This window comes from Schistocerca americana, chromosome 5 (assembly GCF_021461395.2).
Source record: "Schistocerca americana isolate TAMUIC-IGC-003095 chromosome 5, iqSchAmer2.1, whole genome shotgun sequence".
NCBI lineage: Eukaryota > Metazoa > Arthropoda > Insecta > Orthoptera > Acrididae > Schistocerca > Schistocerca americana.
In genome coordinates, this window is record NC_060123.1 from 589006076 (window position 1) to 589012075 (window position 6000).

Sequence of the window (6000 nt, forward strand, 5' to 3'; positions counted from 1 at the left end):
ACCCTCCGACTTCAAGAAGAATATAATAATTCCAATCCCAAAGAAAGCATGTGTTGACAGATGTGAAAATTACGAACTATCAGTTTAATAAGCCACGGCTGCAAAATACTAACACGAATTCATTACAGACGAATGGAAAAACTGGTAGATGGTAACCTCAGGGAAGATCAGTTTGGATTCTGTAGAAATGTCGGAACATGTGAGGCTATACTGACCCTATGACTTGATCTTAGAAAATAGATTTAGGAAAGGTAAACCTATATTTCTGGCATTTGTGGACTTAAGAGAGAAAGCTTTTGACAAGGTTGACTGGAATACTCTCTTTCAAATTCTGAAGGTGGCATGGGTCAAATACATGGAGCGAAAGGCTATTTACAATTTGTACAGAAACCAGTTGGCAGTTGTAAGAGTCAAGGGGCATGAAGCAGAAGCAGTGGTTGGGAAGGGAGTGAGACTGGGTTTTAGCCTATCCCCAATGTTATTCAGTCTGTATACTGAGCAAGCAGTAAAGGAAACAAAAGAAAAATTCGGAGTAGGAATTAAAATCCGTGGAGAAGAAATAAAAACTTTGAAGTTCACCGATGACATTGTAATTCTGTCAGAGACAGCAAAGTACCTGGAAGAGCAGCTGACCGGAATGGACAGTGTCTCGAATGGAGGATACCAGATGAACACCAACAAAAGCAAAACGAGGATAATGGAATGTAGTCAAATTAAGTAAGGTGATGCTGAGGGAATTAGATTAGGAAATGAGACACTTAAAGTAGTAAATGAGTTTTGCTATTTGGGGGGGGAAATAACTGATTATGGTCGAAGTGGAGAGGACATAAAATGTAGACTGGCAATGGCAAGGAAAGTGTTTCTGAAGAAGAGAAGTTTGTTAACATCGAGTATAGATTTAAGTGTCAAGAAGTCATTTCTGAAAGTATTTGTATGGAGTGTAGCCATGTATGGAAGTGAAAAATGGAGGATAAATAGTTTAGACAAGAAGAGAATAGAAACTTTCGAAATGTTGTGCTACAGCCCGCATCTCGTGGTCGTGCGGTAGCGTTCTCGTTTCCCACGCCCGGGTTCGATTCCCGGCGGGGTCAGGGATTTTCTCTGCCTCGTGATGGCTGGGTGTTGTGTGCTGTCCTTAGGTTAGTTAGGTCTAAGTAGTTCTAAGTTCTAGGGGACTTATGACCACAGCAGTTGAGTCCCATAGTGCTCAGAGCCATTTGTTGTGCTACAGAAGAATGCTGAAGATTAGATGGGTAGGTCACATAACTAATGAGGAGGTATTGAATAGAATTGGAGAGAAGAGAAATTTGTGGCACAACTTGACTAGAAGAAAGGATCGGTTGGTAGGGCATAATCCGAGGCATCAAGGGATCACCAATTTAGTATTGGAGGGCAGTATGGAGCATAAAAATCATAGAGGGAGACCAAGAGATGAATATACTAAACAGATTCAGAAGGATGTAGGTTGCAATTGGTACTGGGAGATGAAGCAGCTTGCACAGGATAGAGTAACACGGAGAGCTGCATCAAACCAGTCTCTGGACTAAAGACCACAACAACAACAAAATATAAAAACCAACCCATCTTTAAATAGCCTAACATTAATAAAGAATAGTTACCTATTTATTTTATTTATCTTAGAAGGCCTGTTTCCTGCAGTGGTTTGATGGTAGTGTACTAACTCATGCTTCATTAAACTGTGAGTCGCATGATGTATGGTATGTAGCACATGGGATGTGACTAAGTAAGGTAACATGAATGGGTAGTTGTGTGAGCACAGGCATCATTGATGGTTGTGTCTACATTGCGAATGTGTCACAGTAAATTAATTAAGACTTAGACTCTGTGGTTTTGATATTATGTTTTGATATGTATCTACTCTGCCTAGGTAGCTGACTTGTATTTAAATTTTGTACTTTTTTTATTTTTACATGTATTTTTTTATTTAATTAGCGGTCCTCCAATGCAATGACGCTTGGATCAAAATATTAGTACTTGTATTAAACGTAAAGCGGCAATACATATAATTCTTTTTTACTTTTTAGAGTTTTTTTTGTGTCAGGGTATTTTTTAAATTTCAATTTAAGTTTTATTTCATTCTTTTTAAACTTTGTATTCTTTTTAAACTTTGTATTCTTTTTAAACTTTGTATTCTTTTTAAACTTTGTATTTTACTAGTAGACATGGTACAATTGACATACTATCCCCACATTCACACAAATGCTTTCTGTGATGAAACATGAAATTGTGATGCGAGATCTTTTTCACTTACGCCATTAACATGTTTCTTTGTTTAATACACGTAAACATTCATTCACTGTGTTTTAGTACATTTTAGCTAACGTGGGTAGCATAAGCATGAACAGTGACGATAATTCTAAATCAAATTGGAGAAAGTGGGCTGCCATTCCATTCACTTGCAATAGGCTGCTTAAACTATTAGGACAAAATCATTTCATTTAGTTCTGAATTGTAGACCCCAAAAAGAATGGGAAAAAAGTCAGTGAGAGCTTTTGTTTATTTTTTACAGTTGAATCAAATTGCCCTTTTTCTGCTTTGTAGGTGCAGAAATGGGCGACTTCTAAAGCCAAAAGTCATCATTGTTGGTTAACCTCAAAAAATAAACATACGTCCTCACAGACTTTTATTTACATATTTTTGAAGCTCTACAATCTGGTACTCTGTAACTTGATGTAGCTCTTATGTATTCTGTAGCATATTCCAAGAGAGCACACTGGCAGAATACATTTTTACTTAATTTGGCTGTTGAAGTTCGAATGGCTGAACGGAATTTCACGGGATATAGCTAAGAACCATTCCAATTAAACCGAACAACAAATTGTATTAAAATCGGACCTTTTGTTTGGGAGCTACTATGCCACGGTCAGATACACGCATTAAACTTATAATACCCCTCTGTTTTGGCTGGGGGTTACAAATAAATGTCATCACAATGAACAAGTGTAGAAACTGATTCACAGTAGTGAGAAATAGTTGACAGAGTGAAATGTGCCCGCACTTTTTTCATGTAGGACACTGTGGAACAATCTGCTTGGTAGAATATGTAAGACACCTTTGGCACCTACAAGGGGACCATATGGTCTTGAAAACTGAGCTCTAGATGAGACTTCAGGGGTGTCCACCATTAAAAGCTGAAAAGTTCACTAGCCAGAAGATGTGGAGAAAAAAGGCTAAAAATTTTACATGCAGCTCTTGTACCAGTTGATCTATACACTTTGACAGTACTGCTAAATGGCTGGACCAGTAGCAGGCTTGCTTGGCATGTGGGCCATCTGCATTCAATCTTGCTGTCAAGTAACTTTTAATTTTGTTTTTTTAATTGTTTTAAAAATTATAACAATTAAATAAAGGACCTAAAATATTATCTTCAAAATATGGGAAGCTAACGTCAGGACTGTGTACTGACATTGTCAACTGTTGTTTAAAGTCTTACTTGAGAAAAGAACAGCTTCTATGAATTATTGACCCTTGGGGAGGACAAGCAAAGCTTAAATAACATGGCAAAATCTTTCTGGATGATGAGAAATCACTGACATGTACAATGAAAGTGATTCTTCTGAAATTTACTCCTCTTGTTCAGTCTAGTGACAGATAAAAGAATGTAATAAAGCATATGCAAAATTGCCTTATCTGATTGAAAATAATAGATAAATAAACTCACATGAAGACTATAGTAAAATACACTCAATAGTGCATCAGCAGCTGCCATCGCCAATTTTTAGTTAAATGTTCCAAGTTTTTTGATGAAAGAGAAGTTTTCATGAATATTAACAGAATACATTGCCCAACCGATCTTAAAACGAGAAGTTCATGTTAACAAATGTCTTTCATTTATTGTGCAAGATGTCAAAATATTTTCTGGTTCCAATCTTATTGTGGTAATTATCACTCTGGTGCTTGTGTGTAAATTAAGAAACTGACAAATAAAGATGACGATGTAAAAAATTTAATATAAAAAAAATCTACCTGAAATTTTATTACAGTAATAATTAAAGCTCCAATTTACCTTCATTACATTCAGTTGAAATTATTCAACTTGAATTTACTTGCATCTGAAATTATTCTACTTTTTAAAAAGAAAATTTAATTGTAATTCTCATTTTACTTTAATTAGCTGTAACTGTTATTTCACAAATTAAGTAAAATTCTTTGATTTAACAGATAATATTTTGTGCCATTAACTTTTAAATAAAGTCATTGTAATTGGTAGGATTGAACACACATCACTTGTGTGGTAAGGGAGCTAGCTACAGGCACAGCCATTTTGCAGTGCTGCCACAACATATAAATTGATCACTATGAGCTACGCATTGAACTATAGACTCTTTTTTTTTCTTGGAATCTTCTGGCTGGTGCGCTTTACAACTTTTATTTAACAATGAAAATAATCGATTATTGATAATATAACGAATGGATAGATAAAAAATCTACACACCAAGCAGTGGCTGGGGAACACACACACAACAGGATTTAACTTTAACAAGCTTTCAGAGCCAGTGGCTCCTTCTGGCAGAAGAGTTAAAGTGGAAGGAAGAGGGGTGAAGGAAGGAGGAGGACTGGAGAGGTTTAGGGAAAGGGGTGTATTTCAGAAAAGTCACCCAGAACCCTGGGCGACTTTTCTGAAATATACCCCTTTGCCTAAACCTCTCCAGTCCTTTTCCTTCACCCCTCTTCCTTTCCCTTACAACTTTTACAGATGGACATCTCTCTGCTATACTACTAACCTGCGAAGTCTCATCCCAAACTGAATTCCTGAGACTGTAAGGTCCTCAATCACAGTGGACAAGTATAGAAACTGATTCAGAGTAGTAAGGAATGTTTGAAAGTGTGAAGTTTTTCTGCATTTTTTTCATGTGGAATGCTGTGAAACAACCTTCTTGGAAGAATATGGGGCTGGGTTTTGGCACTTACCAGCTGTGCTTATTGCTCCATCGTTTGAATGAGGAACTGTTGTTAGTAAAACTCAGAGCTGATGTGGCTGTAACATAAGTGGAATTAGATCAGTTGAAACATGTCATTGGCAGCAATAAAATTAAGTGTGGGGTAGAAGAATGAACTCTAGACAAACTTGCCAAATCAGGGAAGAGGTTTAACCAATTGACCCAACAACCAATTTGTTCTTCCATAACTTTTTAACTTTTAAATGGCATTGCTCCAAATTTGATGACTTTGTTTTTCTAAACTTTCTAAATACCTTAAAGCTCATAAAGTTAAAAAAATTTCTTTTCTCCCCCTTGCTAAAACTGAATTTGTTCCACTTGCATTCCTACAGTCAATATGACTAGGGGCTTAAAATTTCACAGAATGTACAAATATCGCAGTAAAGTTTTATTTCATGCCCGAGGTGTATGTGTAAATATTTTTTATTATGACAAAGTAAATATCTGAATCCTTAATACTGAAATGTGTGCACGCTACACAGCAATGAAAGTCTCTGATTGTATTCAGATTATCATAGCACATTGTCACTAACAGTTTCATTTTATCAGTTGTGTGCAGACACAGTTTGTGTATCTGACATAATAATTTCTTTGTAGCTATCATGACAAATAGAGTTCTTTCTGATGAGCAGTTGGAAACCTTAGTTGATGCATCTGACAGCCAGGAGAACATTTCTGAAGAAGAAAATCACACCATTGATAACAACAGTCATCCTTCCCCTGAATCGGAAAACATTTCAGGTATTGATATCAGAAATGACAATGTGCAAACTGATTCACTCTAAATAGAAAAAAAAATCATGTGGAGCTTAGAACCTTTTCCACAAACCAGAATATCTTCTAGTGAAAACATTATAAAACTGACTCCCAGTCCAATAAGATACATAATCCCCAGAGTAAGTATTATAAAATCATTCAATGACAAGTCTGATCGAAGAGTAAATGCCAAGTTGGCACCTTTATGAGTTCTGTGGGATAAGTGGGTGGATGTACTTTTGCACCTCTACAATCCTGGCACAAATGTAACTGTGGTTGAAGA